This window comes from Schistocerca piceifrons, chromosome 4, assembly GCF_021461385.2.
Source record: "Schistocerca piceifrons isolate TAMUIC-IGC-003096 chromosome 4, iqSchPice1.1, whole genome shotgun sequence".
In the NCBI taxonomy this organism is placed as follows: domain Eukaryota; kingdom Metazoa; phylum Arthropoda; class Insecta; order Orthoptera; family Acrididae; genus Schistocerca; species Schistocerca piceifrons.
In genome coordinates this window covers 321,951,049-321,969,448 of record NC_060141.1, presented here as the reverse complement: position 1 = coordinate 321,969,448, position 18,400 = coordinate 321,951,049, and the positions used below count along the sequence as shown (strand labels likewise).

The 18,400-nt window shown below is 42.3% G+C and overlaps 1 protein-coding gene across 1 annotated transcript in view; it reads right to left on the bottom strand.

Annotated features, from left to right (window-relative positions):
* Positions 1-18,400, bottom strand: part of LOC124795818 (neuroendocrine convertase 2) — a 1,530,590-nt gene that overhangs the window by 1,171,547 nt on the left and 340,643 nt on the right. The gene's annotated exons all lie outside the window — the stretch shown is intronic.

The following is an 18,400-nucleotide window of genomic DNA, read 5'->3' as shown; positions in this document are numbered from 1 at the left end:
TTGCAGTTACGTTGAAGATCGTCACCATCGTAAAATTCGAATCCTAACTCAACACTAACGAAAATACAACTAAATTTATAATCAAAACAATAACTAGTAATACCAGTGTTTCATATAAGATATTAAATAATTTTAAAACATTGAAGATTAAGCTATGTTTTTGAATGGTGTACTAAAGAAACTACTTTGTTTTATATTTGGTTAAATATGGTATGTGGGTGGCAGTCAATGTTCATTATGGAACTATCGTTCAAGCGTGATACATGCATGGTAAGCTATAAAGTGAAGAATCGATTAAAAGCTGTCATGGAAAGCAATTTTGTAAGCTGTGCCACTGGGCCTGCTACTTTTATTATTCAAAGAGGGTGGATGTTTTGTTTGAAGTTGGTAATGGAGGCTGCCGGTATGGTTAGTTGTATGAGGATAATAATCCGAAACTAACTGGGTGGCTGTAAGTATATTTGGCTGCCAGCAAGAATATCGAACAGTAGCCTTGTTTAGACCTGTATGAAACCGCAGGCTGCCACGGTGAAGGGTTTAGGGCTGGACAGCAGGCAGTAACAAGTCACCGGTATGAAAAATCCTGAAAGTTTGGGAGAGTAGCATGCTAGCTCCACAAGGCAAGACAGTATCTTCAGCTACAATCTTCAGCTACATGATTTATGGACATAAATTGTAATACACGCAAAACAACTTACAGGCATGTTTCGAGAAAACCAAATACAGTTTATGAATCGTGGCGGTGAGAAGAGCTCAATACAAATTAAACTTTGCTTGTAAACATAATATCTAAATAATTATTTACATTAATAATTATCATAGTTGACAAACGTTAAATCAAACGAATCCAAAATACAGGTTAGGCTCATGATATGTCATGTGAAAGCTGATGATGCCAGTAATTATCAAAACATGTTAATTTTACAATCGAACGAGTTGGTTGCAGAATGAAAGTCAGTCATCAGTTGCAAATACCTATTTATTTCGCTTTACCGGTTTTCGCAAGTTAATTTGTCTTCCTTAGAAGTCTATAAAATTAAGGATATTATATATCTTTAGACCTTGGCTTTACATTTATGTAAAGTATAAGAAATTTGTTACTTAAACTTATTTATTATTGTGTACATATGCAGACTGAAGCCAGGAATGAAAATTTGTACCAGAGCCAGGATTCGAGCCCGGATCGCCTGCGCATAAGGCATATGCAGTAACCAATACACCTATTCATGCCACAGTCCCCTAAACTCGAGCAACATTTAGGTTGTATACCAAGAAGGCGAAGGCATGAATGGGAATTTGCATTGAGGAGGGAGACGTGCTAGAGTAATCCGTGCAGTTGTGCAAAGACACTGTGCCAGGGTGGTGAAGTGGTTAGTGCCTCTTGACCAGGAGACCAAGGTTCTAATCTTGGTCTTGCAACAAATTTTTTATTAATTGCTTCGGTCTGCCTACTCAGAAGGGCCCAGAAAAGTATAGACACTCTTTGAAAATCAATATTAATGGAACAAAGTGACAGACAGTTATAAATCTTGTTTAATTCTTAATTCTTATTTATGTGTTCAAAGCGACCCCCATTAGCAGCCAAGCAAAGTCGATGTCGCTGAACTGTTGACCAAATTACGGCTATCAGTGCTGCTGGTGTGACAGCCGCACAGGACGCCTCAATGGTTTGTCGTAGCTCGTTCAATGAAGCTGGTTTCTGCTGATAAAATTCATTTTTATATGTCCTCTATAGGTAAAAGAGTCGTAAGGCCTAGAGACAGTAGTACGTAATTAGCAGCTCCTCTGCGACCTGTCCATGGTCCGGTAGATTTTCATCCAAGTAAGCTCTGACATCTCTGTGCATGTCTTCAAACTACTCGCAGTACTCCATCCTTCGATCCAGATCGTCCTCGTTCACAGCGTGCAGCGACCTTCGAAAGCACCCTTTCCACCTTGCAACCTTCAGAATTCGTCGTATTCTTGATCAGCGTACGCACTTACGCGTGCACCCTGCTTCACAGATTTTTAAGGTGGTCTAGTAAAATACTGGAACACAGCAGCGTTGAAAGATGAACTCGATGAGGTCGACCAGACCTTTCGTCATACACATCCTGAACAATACCGTCGGCTTCAAATTTATCCTGAATACGATAAATTGTTTTACGTGTTGGTATCTGAGTTCCGTACACATTACGCGATTCCCGTGTACCTCCATTATGTTTTCGAACTTTCTCTACCACTTCAATAGGACCGAGCGTTCCTCAAACGACAAGCTTACTTCATACATTGCTGCCCTGTCATCTGCTGGAAAACGCGCGCCAAGATCTGTTGAGAAAACAATGGACTATGCTACCACGCAAAATTGCAACGAAGTGTCATTTTGTTCCAAAGTTATTAATTATCAAAGAGTGTCTACTCTGTATACATCATAGATGTTCGATACATGGAAAGATCTCTGGGACTATATAGTTACATATGATCCTTTATTATTGATATTCTTCATAGATGCATAATGCTATGATATGGGTAAAAATGTTCATGTGCATATGATTATTGTAAACCAATATTAAATAAGTTTCCGTAATACATTTCTTGTACTTTCCATAAATGTATAGCTAATGGCTAAAGATTTATAACATCCTTAATTTTGTAGGACTGAAGATGACCAATTAATTTGTCGAAATTGGAAAAGAGAATTAAAATAAATTTGCAGCTGACGACTGATTTTTTTCTGAAAAATAACAGCTGTGAAAAAATAATAAACGAATTAGTAAATATTACTTAAATCTATGCCTACAGTAATATAAGTATGAATTCCTCCAACATAAACAAACTGTATGAGACCAGTACATCTCCAGTTCCTTACCGAACTGACTCCTACGTTTACTTAACTATACAGCGATGTTTATAACTTATTTAAGGTTAGTGTTCTGACTGGAGTCAAGCCACAGCACCGGATGAAGCAAAAATGTTATTAGGCTATTTATTGTGATAGAATTTAGGTGCAAGCGTTCCGTTCTGATGGCGCAAAGTGATCCAGATTATCGATTACATATTATAATATGTTTACGTGTGCAATCTGTTTTTAAACTATTTGAAGGGTGGTCGTGCTGAAAATGGGAATATTTAGTGTAGTGATAACGTGACCAAATATTTAAAGAAGCATGCACCTCAGAATGAGAAGTCGTTTATTGGGTGCTCGTCAATATGGTAAGGCGAGAGATGTTTCGCCGGCCAAAGGGCTACTGTGCTTCAGACTGTATTAGTGGTACCAAATATTTTGGAATTTTAATTCAGTCGAGACTTTAAATTTTCAAGTCATTTTTAGTGACTGGTTCTTTCGCGGACAAGCGAACTTTACCATTAGTATGCTGTTCATTAGTCGCTGTAACATTCATGATGTTTGCTTCATTGCAGAATTTTCATTGCAGGACGAACTGGGTCGGTATTAGTCGCGCTAATCTCGGTGATAATGAACTTCAGATTTCGCTGTGAATATCAGTGACATTTCGCGCTGACCTTTGAAGTTCGGCTACCTGATCCTCGTGAATTAATGCGTGGTTGCACTTAATCCTCACTGGCTGTAGCCTGTAAGTGCTCTGCTTAGGCTACGTAACTATATTTTCCTTTGCAATTTGGAATGCTATACAGCTGACCTATAAATTTGATGTGGGTCTACCATTGGCATACACCTAAGTGCTTGCTTAAAATAAACTTCTAGTGAAAATTGTAAACAACCCCTTACAGGCATCACCATTATCCTACGGGATCCCTTCCACATGTTGATCCGTCCTTTTAATTATTTGTTTACTGCTCACTTCTTGTTTATTTCACTAACGACTATAGCCATGAAAGGGTTTTAGGATTAATTTTGTGTTACGATTTGGGCCAAAAATGGTGTATCCTGCTGCACGATGAAGCGGTCTGGGTTCGTTCTTATCTGAGGGCACGGAACGGCACCATAGAGCTCCGACCAGGAGAGATAGTACGGTGTTTAAACCCCTGCCATTCGTTCCGATATTTTTTCTCATTATAAAGGCAGCAAGTATTTGACATGTTTTCTGTTGTGGTTCTTGTCAAGTAGCTAACATCGCCTATCTTTCGTTCGTGGTTACTAGAACTACCTGAATATACTTTGTTGTAATTTTAATAATCACTAGCATCAGTGAAATTTTTATCTAAAACATAGGATATTTCAACCTGAGGACATACTTTTAACAGCATACATTTTTTAATGAGTGCATGCAACAGAAATGAACGAATTTCAATGTAGCCTTTTGGTATGGGTTGCCATGTCATTACAATTGCTCTATGGGCCAGTTACAAAACAGCACAATGGGCATTCCGGGTAAAAAATTTCTGTTGACAGAAAGGATATAGTCTAGAATGCTACAGATAACACCAGTTGATACCAACCCACGTAGCGAACGAGTTTATAGCTTAAACATGAGTCCCTGTGTCTCCAGCTCAAGAAACGGCTTTTTACTCGTAGTTGAACAAGTGGGAGTCAGTGACTGCCTTCCTACGTGCTTTTTCGTCTACGTATTTTGATCGTTCAGTCTGTGGCGAAAAACATTTGTCGTTGGTATCATTCATTTGAGGAGTTAGACGTCTGTACAAGTTTAAATCTCCATGTCAATCTCTCACTTCTGATGAAAGAATGGAGAACAATCGGCAACTTTTGAGGGGATCACACAAAAGCTTACTCGACACGCAAACTGATAACTTGCTATTTCTGTTCTTACTAGTCTTTAGGCGACTTTTGGTCACAAAACATACCGACTTCAATTAACGCACGTTCCTCGTGATAGGGAAGAAAGAATACATAGACATCAGTAACGCTTTCTTAAGGAATATAGACGACTACAGATTTTGAAAGTGGTTAATTTTCCTTTATGAAGCCGGATTTTACGTTAGTGTAAGGCTAATCGTGAGCACAGAAGACTCAGGAAATCATTCAGGGATATTCGCTTACACTGAACATGTTTTCTGCCATTTATCATGAGGTGAATGATCCATTGTTCCTCAAGGGCTACAAAACTGATTTGAGGTGTCTTGAAATGCTGCAGGTGTGACTCCCCATGACTTGAAGAGGGCTCAAACGATTTTAAATTCTAACAGGACGGATTTTCGCTATACTGTCACAACAACTTACGACACTTTCTCAGTGACTCACTATTTCAGTGCTGGACAAGACGCACAAGCCTGGGAGACGCTGCTCTATATTCCAGGCGTCGAAGACTTCCTGAGATGACCCCATACAACGTCATGTTGTCTGGATGTGTGAATGAATGTATTTTCGTTCCCCCTTTACCTCGTGACATACGTGTGCTCGGAAACAAAATAACAGTAGCAGTGACCCATCGATGGAGATATTTTGCACAAATCACCTACATGTTTAAGGATTTTATGATTATTTGGCAATTTTTCTGTGCATTCTAGTACATTTCCAGCAGTAAATATAAGTACGTAGTTAGTTCACTGTTTTCTAAACTCCTTGTCTTTGCCATTGAAGTATACAGAAATTTGCAATCATTGTTAGCCGATTAAAGCGACGGGAATTCGTTTCCCATCTAGCTTGGTTAATTATGGTGACATTTTCATTATTCACTATGTAATTTCTATGTTATGTGTTGGTGGGGTCATGAATAAGCTGATACAGAATTGTGCGCAAATCGTAATTTTATTTTAATAATCTTGTACGTCATCAACGTGTGTTTACTTGTCAAACTGTGTATTCGCATTCAGCGAATTTATTTCGAATTGAACTGTGTATTGCTTCTGAACATATTTACTTTTTTCATTTTAAGGGGACGTAATTGTCGAAATATACGAACTGGTTCGCAGTGAGAGAAATCGGCAAAACCTTTCAGGGATCTGTGGTATTTATCAACCGTTGTTCGTTTCATAAGGGGAAGGGAGAATAGTTGTATTAAATATTTATAGTGCGGTTGTACAGCAGTAGTGGCAGATTTTACTCAATTCACCTGAGTCTTAGTGATACAGTGACTGATTTCATTTAAATACAACATATGTCTGCACAGTTTCTCGAGTTTAAAGTTTCACATCGTACTACGCACACCAGAGAAATTGCACACGCTACAAGGAATTAAACGCGTTCATTGTCGTATACTGCTGTGTGCAGGATTCAATCTTCTTCTGGTAGTAACAACTGAACTTGTCCTCCGCGAGATTATGTCTGGTGCAACGAGTAAGTATTGGGCACAATTTTCTTAGTAAATTATACTTCGTGTGTGTCCGGGCTCGTAGTTTCATATCCGACGTATGTGGTATGACACGTTACTTCCAGAATTTCCAAGATTTTCAGACGGTAATCAAAAGTTTTGTAGATGTTTTTAAGGTAAATATGGATACAAATCGTTATGCTTTTGACCTCATTACATCGTTAACAAGACAGTGAACTATGGGCCAGTGATACAGCAAGCAGTGGAAAAGTTATACAGCCTACAGCTATACAGACTGTTCTGATAATTTTACTGCTGCAGAAGTTCCAACTTGATGAGGAATTACTCAAATGAACGCTAGTGGTGTTTCAGCAACTTGCTGCGGATGGAAAATCCACAAAGTTTTAGCGCACTTGCATGTGTTGCAATCTGGAACTATCAACTTGCGAAGTGGAAAATGCTAATGTCCTACTTGGGCACACCCTCCACAGATTGTGGTATCAGACGAGGACGCGAGTGCCGCGATTACCAGCGGAATGACAAGGCGCACGTGTCGGCCGCTCAAATTGCTTCGTTAACGGGGCGGCGAGTCAACGCAATCTGTGCTGCAAACGAAGGACCCATTGTGACGTAATCTGAGAGCCCGCGGCCGTAAATTGCTGTCCACTGAGTGAAACTAATGAGAACGTGCGGGCCAGGCAGCGAGCCCGATCGGATTCCAAAGTTCAGGGGTGAAGCGAATGGCCGATGGCGCGTCCGTGCATCACACGCCGTCGCAGGTGCGTGCTGCGTGCGCAACGAGGCCGCAGCCGGAGCGCCGCCCCGTGCCTTGCATGTCCGCTGCTATTCCTGTCGCTTCAGAGCTCCGAATAGCGTGTATACCGTCAGTACTGAACCATGGGGGCTTTCTTGCAATGTATCGATATCACTGTTCTTAAGATCTTTGACTAAAATGCTCCGTTGGAGCGCAGCGCCCTCTGGTGTAGCAGCTCCGAGCCTGGTAGCCAGTATGAGCTGAGGAACGATGCTGTGACGAGCTTTCCATGGGGCCTCTTCGCCGTGATGTTAGCTGTACAGGCGACCAATATTGGGGTCACGTTGCCCGGTGTAAATTATTGGGCACCAACGCAGCTTGTGCTGTGATTTATCGGAAAGGCGCCAAGCTATTAGGGCAGTGTTCATTGTCATTTTGGTCTTTCTGTTTGTAGGGTACCGACGCCATTGTCTCCACGGTATTGGAAGGACAATGCGATTCCAAGACCTGTTAGACATTTTAGACTTATACATTGGCTGATGTCTTATTACACTACTGGCCATTAAATCTGCTACACCACGAAGATGACGTGATACAGACACGAAATTTAACCGACGGGAAGAAGATGCTGTGATATGCAAATGATTAACTTTTCAGAGCATTCACACAAGGTTGGCGCCAGTGGCGACAGCTACAACGTGCTGACATGAGGAAAGTTTCCAACCGATTTCTCGTACACAAACAGCAGTTGACCGGCGTTGCCTGGTAAAACGTTGTTGTGATGCCTCGTGTAAGGAGGAGAAATGCGTACCATCACGTTTCCGACTTTGATAATGGTCGCATTGTAGCCGATCGCGATTGCTGCTCGAGATCCAATGACTGTTAGCAAAATATGGAATCGGTGGGTTCAGGTGGGTAATACGGAACGCCGTGCTGGATCCCAACTGCCTCGTACCACTAGTAGTCGAGATGACAGGCATCATATCCGCATGGCTGTAACGCATCGTGCAGCCACGCCTCGATCCCTGAGTCAACAGATGGGGACGTTTGCAAGACAACAACCATCTGCACGAACAGTTCAACGGTGTTTGCAGCAGCATGGACTATCAGCTCGGAGACCATGGTTGCGGTTACCCTTGACGCTGCATCACGGACAGCAGCGCCTGTGATAGCGTACTCAACGACGAACCTGGGTGCACGAATGGCAAAGCGTCATTTTTTCGGATGAATCCAAGTTCTGTTTACAGCATCATGATGGTCGCATCCGTGTTTGGCGACATCGCGGTGAACGCACATTGGAAGCGTATATTCGTCATCGCCATACTGGTGTATCATCCGGCGTGATGGTATGGGGTGCCATGGGTTACACGTCTCGGTCACCTCTTGTTCGCACTGACGGCACTTTGAACAGTGGACTTTACATTTCAGATGTGTTACGACCCGTGGCTCTACCCTTCATTCGATCCCTACGAAACCCTACATTTCAGCAGGATAATGCACGACCGCATGTTGCAGGTCCTGTACGGGCCTTTCTGGATACAGAAAATGTTCGACTGCTGCCCTAGCCAGCACATTCTCCAGATCTCTCACCAACTGAAAACGTCTGGTCAATGGTGACCGAGCAACTGGCTCGTCACAATACGCCAGTCACTACTCTTGATGAACTGTGGTATCGTGTTGAAGCTGCATGGGCAGCTGTACTTGTACACTGCATCCAAGCTCTGTTTCACTCAATGCCCAGGTGTATCAGGACCTATGCACCCAAATTGCGTGAAAATGTAATCACATGTCAGTTCTAGTATCATTTATTTGTCCACTGAATATACTTTTTTCATCTGCATTTCTTCTTGGTGTAGCAATTTTAATGGCCAGTAGTGTATATAATTTCTTTTGTATGTTAACTTTATGTGTCCGTGAGACTTGTGAATCTTTAGCCAGCGTATAGCACCGTATTCCAGAAGAAAGCTTATTTACAAGGTTGGCGGTGTGCATTACTGTATGCGTTACCTGTTCTTGTCCGCCTCCTATTAATTCTTCTGATTTTTAAATTGCATGATTGATCATGTAATTTTCTACTGGAGGCGCAGTGAAATGTTTAATACTACCAGCTACCGCAGATGTTTGTTTATGTCAGAATGTGTGTGGGTTTTATTATTTTATTGGCCTATTTATAATTTGCTTTTGTTCTTCTGAGTTCCTTGAGGTTATTGGTAATGGCCTATGCTTTCTAAAAAGTTATATAGTGCTTTGTTCTATTTAAGTGGCTCAGATAAATTTTAGTCTGTTCCAGGACATATTGTTGTCTCCGAACCACTATGGACTAACGTTTGTACGGATGAGCTTTGAGTGTCATGCGAGTATCCTTGTGGCTGCTTTATTTGTTTGCTAAAAAGAAAAAAAGTTCTGATCTTACCTGTTCCTGTTCGCATGCTGCTTTATTGCTGAAAGGATTTTGTGAGGTGGCATTATTTTACAATTAGAAACCGCGCTTACATGCAATACGACATAAGTAAGCCCCTTCAATTATAGAAAAGACAGGTTTGTGCTCCTTCATTAAAAACCTGTACGTGACCGACATCGTCTAGTACACTTAATTTATTGTATAATGTCTGCATGTTGATGTTGGGTGACTGGGGAACAAGCAGAGCTGTGAAACCCGTGGTAGAACGGAAGGACACAGGAAGCTCACACATTCCTTCGGACAATAGGACGGCACAGCCGCTTCCGGCGCTAACCCCGGGACTCGCCCGTGAGCTGGACCACCTGCAAAACGGGAACGCGTATCTGGCGGGCAGACGTGAGAAGGTGGCGTGGTCGGCCACAAACATAATGCAGCAGGTATTCGCGTACTTTTCTAAGGACATAGAAAGAACTTTCAGAAACTTCGATCTGGATTCTGAACTGCGATTGACCGGCTTTCAGGAACGAGCGCCTTCCGGAAAGATGATTCGACACCCAAATTTAAGGGGGAGAAAAGACTTAGAGGAGAGAAGAAAAAAGGAGAGAGTCGTTGCGGGGTCGTGGAGCAGGAGGGTCGTCTTTGAGGCCCACGGCAGTCTACTGACGTCTCCGGCTGTAATTTTGGTGAAGTACAATTTTGCTATTATCTCGCTGAGGCGAGAAGTCCTGCTGTTATAGCTTCTGATTATTACGGTGATCTTGCTTGTGTACCGGCGTGGTGGAATAACAATTTACATTGGTGAATCACGTGTTCTACTCCGTTCTGCACTGAGGTTTCACACTGCTCATTGAGATAGCAGTCCCTTCTTGGTATTTAGTACACGGGGGATGTCAGTTACTCCGCGGCTAATCACAGATCGCGAGTACATTATAGGGCAGAGCTAGACGGTTTAAGGGCCAGTATTAATACAGGGAGATTCTGACATTTGTAATTCTTACTTAGTTTCTTTAAATTGTTTTTTATGATGAATAAATGTATTAAAATCACGGCATTTATCCTTTAGTACACAGTGTTTTCCCGGTCCTGGTTCTGGTTGTCTCTTGTATACATTTTATAACTTATTCGTTAAAAGGGGGACTGGATTTTGTCGGCTTATCCTGACATTCTATCGTATCCACAGGATAAAATTAGGAAACGGGTAGGTTATCACATGACAATTTACATAATTAATAAGAATAACGTACTCCTACTGCGGGACGTATACGAGTCAGGGCAACTTCAGTAACGTTCAAATACCCATTGCGCAAATTATCACCTGTACGTACTCATGGCGAGTCTCCGTCATCAATAGCCAGTACGAGAAGTGGAGGTACGTTAGAATTATTAAAATTATTTTAGCTGGTTTCTTAAATCTTTTGGTTAACCTATTTTAAAAGCACTTATGTTGTCAAGGTTTTTGGCAAGAGCTCAGATTAATTAATTCTACCTATGATTTATTTATTGCATGCATGGTCGTATGTTGGAATTCTGTCTAATTAAAATTAAATGTGCTGCAGTAAACTGTCATTAACAATCTTTTGTACAAAACTGCTGGTACGTATTACCCAGGATCGAACCCCACTTACGTCCCATCGGCTTGCTGAGCCAGTTGTTTACGTCATTTGGAGTACGTACACTCGGCAGCTCTCGCCACTGTGTCTTTCGCGCTGTCTCCTTCAACTGCAGCCGCACTACTTAATGTTCTGTTCAAATTAGATTTGTACTTGGAATAATTCTGAATTTGTATTCGTTAGCTTGCCGCCTTCACCTTAAGCAAATTTTTATGCACGTTGGGATCCCAACATATATCTTAATCCGTTGTAGCTTAATAATTCTTGGGTTATTGGAAAATGTGTTAAATCTTCAACTAATGTGTGTTTCTGAGCTTAAAATTATCTTGCCCAGACACTTGTGTTAACTTATTTTTCATTGTTTTAAGTATGGTTTTAGGGATTTATTTAATCTGTCAAGTGGAAATCATGTTTTATTTTTACCGTTTGGCAATTATGGGCCCTGATCTCTTCTGGTACTGTTAACATTTACGTCTGTGTTTGTTACGTCTGCATTTATCACGTCATAGCTTTTATTTCATTCAGTGTCTTATATAGTGCGTGTCTCCCCTTGTTGTTGTTGTTGTTGTGGTCTTCAGTCCTGAGACTGGTTTGATGCAGCTCTCCATGCTACTCTATCCTGTGCATTCTTCTTCATCTCCCAGTAACCACTGCAGCCTACATCCTTCTGAATCTGCTTAGTTTATTCATCTCTCGGTCTCCCTCTACGATTTTACACTCCACGCTGCCCTCCAACACTAAATTGGTGACCCCCTGATGCCTCAGAACATGTCCTACCAACCGATCCCTTCTTCTAGTCAAGTTGTGCCACAGACTCCTCTTCTTCCCAATTCTATTCAATACCTCCTCTTTAGTTATCTGATCTACCCATCTAATCTTCAGCATTATTCTGTAGCACCACATTTCGAAAGTTTCTATTCTATTCTTGTCTAAACTATTTATTGTCCACGTTTCACTTCCATACATGGCCACACTCCATACAAATACTTTCCGAAAAGACTTCCTGACGCTTAAATCAATACTCGATGTTAACAAATTTCTCTTCTTCAGAAACGCTTTCTTTGCCATTGCCAGTCTACATTTTACATCCTCTCTACATCGACCATCATCAGTCATTTTGCTCCCCAAATAGCAAAACTCATTTACTACTTTAAGTGTCTCATTTCCTAATCTAATTCCCTCAGCATCATCTGACTTAATTCGACTACATTCCATTATCCTCGTTTTGCTTTTGTTGATGTTCATCTTATATCCTACTTTCAAGACACTGTCCATTCCGTTCAACTGCTCTTCCAAGTCCTTTGCTGTCTCTGACAGAATTACAATGTCATCGGCGAGTCTCAAAGTTTTTATCTCTTCTCCATGGATTTTAATGCCTACTCCGAACTTTTCTTTTGTTTCCTTTACTGCTTGCTCAATATACAGATTGAATAGCATCGGGGAGAGGCTATAATCCTGTCCCACTCCCTTCCCAACCACTGCTTCCCTTTCATGTCCCTCGACTCTTATAACTGCCATCTGCTTTCTGTCCAAATTGTAAATAGCCTTTCGCTCCCTGTATTTTACCCCTGCCACCTTCAGAATTTGAAAGAGAGTATTCCAGTCAACATTGTCAAAAGCTTTCTCTAAGTTTACAAATGTTAGAAATGTAAGTTTGCCTTTCCTTAATCTTTCTTCTAAGATAAGTCGTAGGGTCAGTATTGCCTCACGTGTTCCCATATTTCTACGGAATCCAAACTGATCGTCACCGAGGTCGGCTTCTACCAGTTTTTCCATTCGTCTGTAAAGAATTCGCGTTAGTATTTTGCAGCTGTGACTTATTAAACTGATAGTTCGGTAATTTTCACATCTGTCAACACCTGCTTTCTTTGGGATTGGAATTATAATATTTTTCTTGAAGTCTGACGGAATTTCCCCTGTCTCATACATCTTACTCACCAGACGGTAGAATTTTGTCAGGACTGGCTCTCCCAAGGCTGTCAGTAGTTCTAATGGAATGTTGGCTACTCCCGAGGCCTTGTTTTGACTTAGGTCTTTCAGTGCTCTGTCAAACTCTTCACGCAGTATCATATCTCCCATTTCATCTTCATCTACATCCTCTCCCATTTCCATAATATTGTCCTCAAGAACATCGCCCTTGTATAGACCCTCTATATATTCCTTCCACCTTTCTGCTTTCCCTTCTTTGCTTAGAACTGGGTTTGCATCTGCGCTCTTGATGTTCATGCAAGTGGTTCTCTTTTCTATAAAGGTCTCTTTAATTTTTCTGTAGGCAGTATCTATCTTACCCCATAGTGCGATAAGCCTCTACATCCTTACATTTGTCCTCTAGCCATCCCTGCTTAGCCATTTTGCACTTCCTGTCTTTTTTCCTTTTTGCCTGCTTCATTTACTTCATTTTTACATTTTCTCCTTTCATCAATTAAATTCAGTATCTCTTCTGTTACCCAAGGATTGCTACTAGCCCTCGTCTTTTTACCTACTTGATCCTCTCCTGCCTTCACTATAACATCCCTCAAAGCTACCCATTATTCTTCTACTGTATTTCTTTCCCCCTTTCCTGTCAATTGTTCCCTTATGCTCTCCCTGAAACTCTGTACAACCTCTGGTTCTTTCAGTTTATCCAGGTCCCATCTCCTTAAATTCCCACCTTTTTGCAGTTTCTGCAGTTTTAATCTACAGTTCATAACCAATAGATTGTGGTCAGAGTCCACATCTGCCCCTGGAAATGTCTTACAATTTAAAACCTGGTTCCTGAATCTCTGTCTTACCATTATATAATCTATCTGAAACCTTCTAGTATCTCCAGGGATCTTCCACGTATACAACCTTCGTTCATAATTCTTGAACCAAGTGTTAACTATGATTAAGTTGTGCTCTGTGCAAATTTCTACCAGGCGGCTTCCTCTTTCATTTCTTAGCCTTAATCCATATTCACCTACTACGTTTCTTTCTCTTCCTTTTCCTACTGTTGAATTCCAGTCACCCATGACTATTAAATTTTCGTCTCCCTTCACTACCTGAATAATTTCCTTTATCTCATCATACATTTCATGAATTTCTTCATCATCTGCAGAGCTAGTTGGCATATAAACTTGTACTACTGTAGTAGGCGTGGGCTTCGTGTCTATCTTAGCCACAGTATTGCGTTCACTATGCTGTTTGTAGTAGCTTACCCGCACTCCTACTTTTTATTCATTATTAAACCTACTCCTGCATTACCCCTATTTGGATTTGTATTTATAACCCTGTATTCACCTGACCAAAAGTCTTGTTCCTCCTGCCACCGAACTTCACTAATTCCCACTATATCTAACTTTAACCTATCCATTTCCCTTTTTAAATTTTCTAACCTGCCTGCCCGATTAAGGGATCTTACATTCCACGCTCCGATCCGTAGAACGCCAGTTTTCTTTCTCCTGATAACGGCGTCCTCTTGAGTAGTCCCCGCTCGGAGATCCGAATGGGGGACTATTTTACCTACGGAATATTTTACCCAAGAGGATGCCATCATCATTTAATCATACAGTAAAGATGCATAGCCTCGGGAAAAATTAAGGCTGTAGTTTCCCCTTGCCTTCAGTCGTTCGCAGTACCACAACAGCAAGGCCGTTTTGGTTAGCGTTACAAGATCAGTCAATCATCCATACTGTTGCTCCTGCAACTACTGAAAAGGCTGCTACCCCTCTTCAGGAACCACACGTTTGTCTGGCCTCTCAACAGATACCCCTCCGTTGTGGTTGTACCTACGGTACAGCTATCTGTATCGTCGAGGCACGCAAGCCTCCCCACCAACGGCAAGGTCCATGGTTCATGGGGGGGTCTCCCCTTAAGGAATATAAAGTCATCCTGAATTAAAGTTAACTTCAAATTTTCTGTAAATTATTTAAACTGTCACTGAATTTTAAATGAGAGTCTCATTGCTTGGCCGTTTGATTAATCAAAAAAATAAAAGCTTAACTGGCTACAATGTAATTGAAACTGTGTAAAATAAATTTGTGTTCTACCAGTGAATGAAGTGTGTAAAATCCCCACAGGACCGGTCCTTTCCGATTTTCCTTCCTGGCTGCATTAAGAGGCCTTAATTATCAGCATTTCTAGCACCTGGTCTAGAGATGAGAAATAAGTTCAGTATACTCACTTTAAACTGATCAGTCGGTCATATGACATCGCCTCCAAACTTGCGGCCTCCGTACGATTGGAGACTTGACTCTGTAAGTCTACACCGCCACCCAACTAGCTGATGATGATGTTTGGTTTTGTGGGATGCTCAACTGCGCGGTCATCAGCGCCCTTAGAAGCTCCCAACTTGACACAGTCCAACCTAGTCGCTGTCACGAATGATGATGAGGATGGAATGAGGACAACACAAACACCCAGTCCCCGGGAAGAGAAAATCCCCAACCTGGCCGGATCTAACAAACTGAAAAAATCGTTGAGTCTCTTGTAGGACACAAGTGGACTATATCAGTGTAGAAAGGAGAGCAAGTACACGAGTTCGCAATTATAGCAGAGGACGCACGACATTGCCGCTATATGCATTATAGACAAGTACAATGGATTACTGATCGGTTAGCAGTCAATATGTTTATACAGGGTATAATTTTAAGTTGACAAACCGGAATAACTCGAAAAATAAGCTTCACACGAAAATATGTGTAGAATCCAAAGTTGATTATTTCCGAGGGTGACATCTGCTGGTGCTAAAATTAGCCCGCTACCCCAGCCCCCTAGGGATGAGGTGGGAGGCAACTTAAATATTTCAAATGGGAACCCCAATTTTTTATTGTAGAATCAGATTCTACATAATAAAACTACGTATATTTTGTCTTAAACATTTGTTTTTATTCTTTGTAGTTGGTGCTGTAATTCAAGAAACCCATGTTCTCATTATTGCGTGGAAAATGGTTATGGATGAATAAAAAATACTTATTTACTTCGTAAATTTTGATTCGCTAAAACTAAAACTCTCCCTCTCTCCCCATAGGGTGCGGTTTGAGAGAGAGGAATTAGGTTTTTACAGATGTTGACCCAAATACTGGTTTAATTTTTTCCGCAGATTCGGATAAGTGGGGTACCTTAAGTACTATAGCTGGTGGAGAGTGTGTCAGCAAGACCAGCAGAGATGTCCTGGTGTGCAAAGAAGTGTTTCATTGTGATCCATCGTTCCAACACTGCAGAAATCACAGCTGTGTACGGCCGACCGGCACGTCGCAGATCGGACAGGTTTGTAAGACCTGGTGGCAATGATGACAGACGCCTCACCCAATGACTCACCATGCTTTTGGTCACTTTCCGCTCTTCGAAGATATTCTGTAAGCGCCAGTTAATATCTGCGATGCCCTGGTTTTCCGCCAATAGAAACTCAGTGACAGCTCTCTGCTTGGAACGCACCTCCGTTACAGACGGTATGTTGAACGTTACGTATAGCGCCGCCACCTATGGGAACTTCGTGGATCCGTAGGAGCTGAAGTCAGGACGAGAAAAAAAGTATTTCCTTACGTATTGAACGCCTATCGTAATCGCAGCAGCAATAATGTGAGAGGGAAAGAAGGTGAATGAGAGAGGAGGGATCCGGCTGAAATTATTTGTACTCGTACTTTACCAGGGTCAAGATCTAAAAACACTTTCTCCAGCCTGTCAGGGAGAGAATGAAACGTGTTGAAGAAACAAAAACTTAAGAACTTCGTTAAGATGGTGATACGCGAAGTTTGCAAAATGGAGATACGCGAAGTTTGTGGGATGGTAGTGTTGACGTGGGAGGCCGATGTCGTGCGCGAGTGGCAAGTTGTGGATGCGCGCACTTGGCCGCCTTCGCTCGCCCGGGGGAGATGTGGGCGGCCTGATGCATTCAGGCGCAGGGCGGTCGCGTTATTTTATCGTCAGAGCGGGCCGTAAAACGTCAGTGTGCGGATTTACAGCCAGAGCTGAAGCCAGCCAGGTGTGCAGGGAAAGCGGCGCATCTCCTGCGGACGCGGCCTGTCGGGTGCCGAAAACCCGCGGCAGAGCCAGTAAAGCCAGGCGAGGCTGCAGGCACCTCCCTCATGCCAGCACTGCTTGCCACGCTTTACGACCCGGAATTACTTTTTAATAAATCTGCCACAACGAAGATATATGTAGTAGTGAAATTTGAAACAGGCACACACCGTTCTATACGTAAAACTATTTTCCCGTAGTTCACTTATACACAAGTGCGGAAAACATGTTGTACACATCTCCTTCTCCACCATATCTTCGTTCATCTCCTCCTCCAACTCCCCGTACATTTCCTTCACGTCTCTCTCTCACAATATCCTGCTCCACCTCCCTCTGTCCATGTCCTACTTCCACCCTCTCTGTGCATCCCCTCCTTTACTCTTGTCCTTCTCCTTCTTCCAACGTCTCCCTTACCCTGTCCCTGTGTCCCCTTTCTGTTCATTTCCTAATGCCTTCATCTCTCTTTCGATCATTTTCTACAACCTTATCCATCTCCTCCTGTCTCTCTCCCCTCTCCCTATCCATTTCCAGCTCCCCACATCATCTCCCCTCTAGCCCCCATTCGCCGTCCATCTCCTCGTCCTCTTCCCATCCATCCCCTCCTCCAGCCTCTCTCTATCCCTGTTTTCCTTCCCCTATGTTCATCATCTCCATCCGACTCATCACCTCCTCCCGCCTCTCAGTCCATAACATTTTCCCCTCACTCACCCCATCTCTTCCACATCCTCCTACTATTTCTGTCTTTCTCCTCAATCTCTTTGTCCATCTTCTTCTGCCCCTCTATCCCCATTCATCGCCTCCTGCCCCATCTCTCTGCCCTTGTCTTCCTTTATCCATCTCTAACTTCCTTGAGCCATATCAACCTGCATGTGTAGCTGCTGCAAAATAGATAGATAACGCAGGTTGCTTCTATTCCTACAAAACACCTATCGTGCAGGGCAGTCTGCGTATTAGGAGCTTGAAAAACTTTCTTTGCCCTGCAAAGAAGGTCGATAAGGCAGGCTGACACTACTCAATCACAACACACCAGTCATGTTGGGCAGCCTACTTGTGGCAGGCTGGGAAACCGTTCTTGCTCATGATGTGTAAGATACCATGCACAGGGGGTAGATAAGACAGATGTGTCATGAGGGAATATTATAAGCCTATCACGCAGGACAGCCTATACAGCAGGGACTGAGAAAACACATTTATGCCTATGTCTCGGCACCTATTGGCGCTGGGAGGTTATAAAACCCCCTGTCGTGAGGCCTGTTGTTTCTGTGTCAAATTTGGTTGAATTTGATCCAGGGCTTCGGAGGAGATCCCAGACATTCAAACATATATTCTGATTTATACGCTTCTGGGCCCTGTATGGTATATAAATTGCGCGAATCTGCATCCAGATAAGTTCTAGTGCATATGAGAGGGTTCTTAGCACGACAACACTTAGCGTGGAAGAATGAGTGCTTTAATGCCTTCCTGCGTGCTGTATTTAGTCTAATTTTGTCTT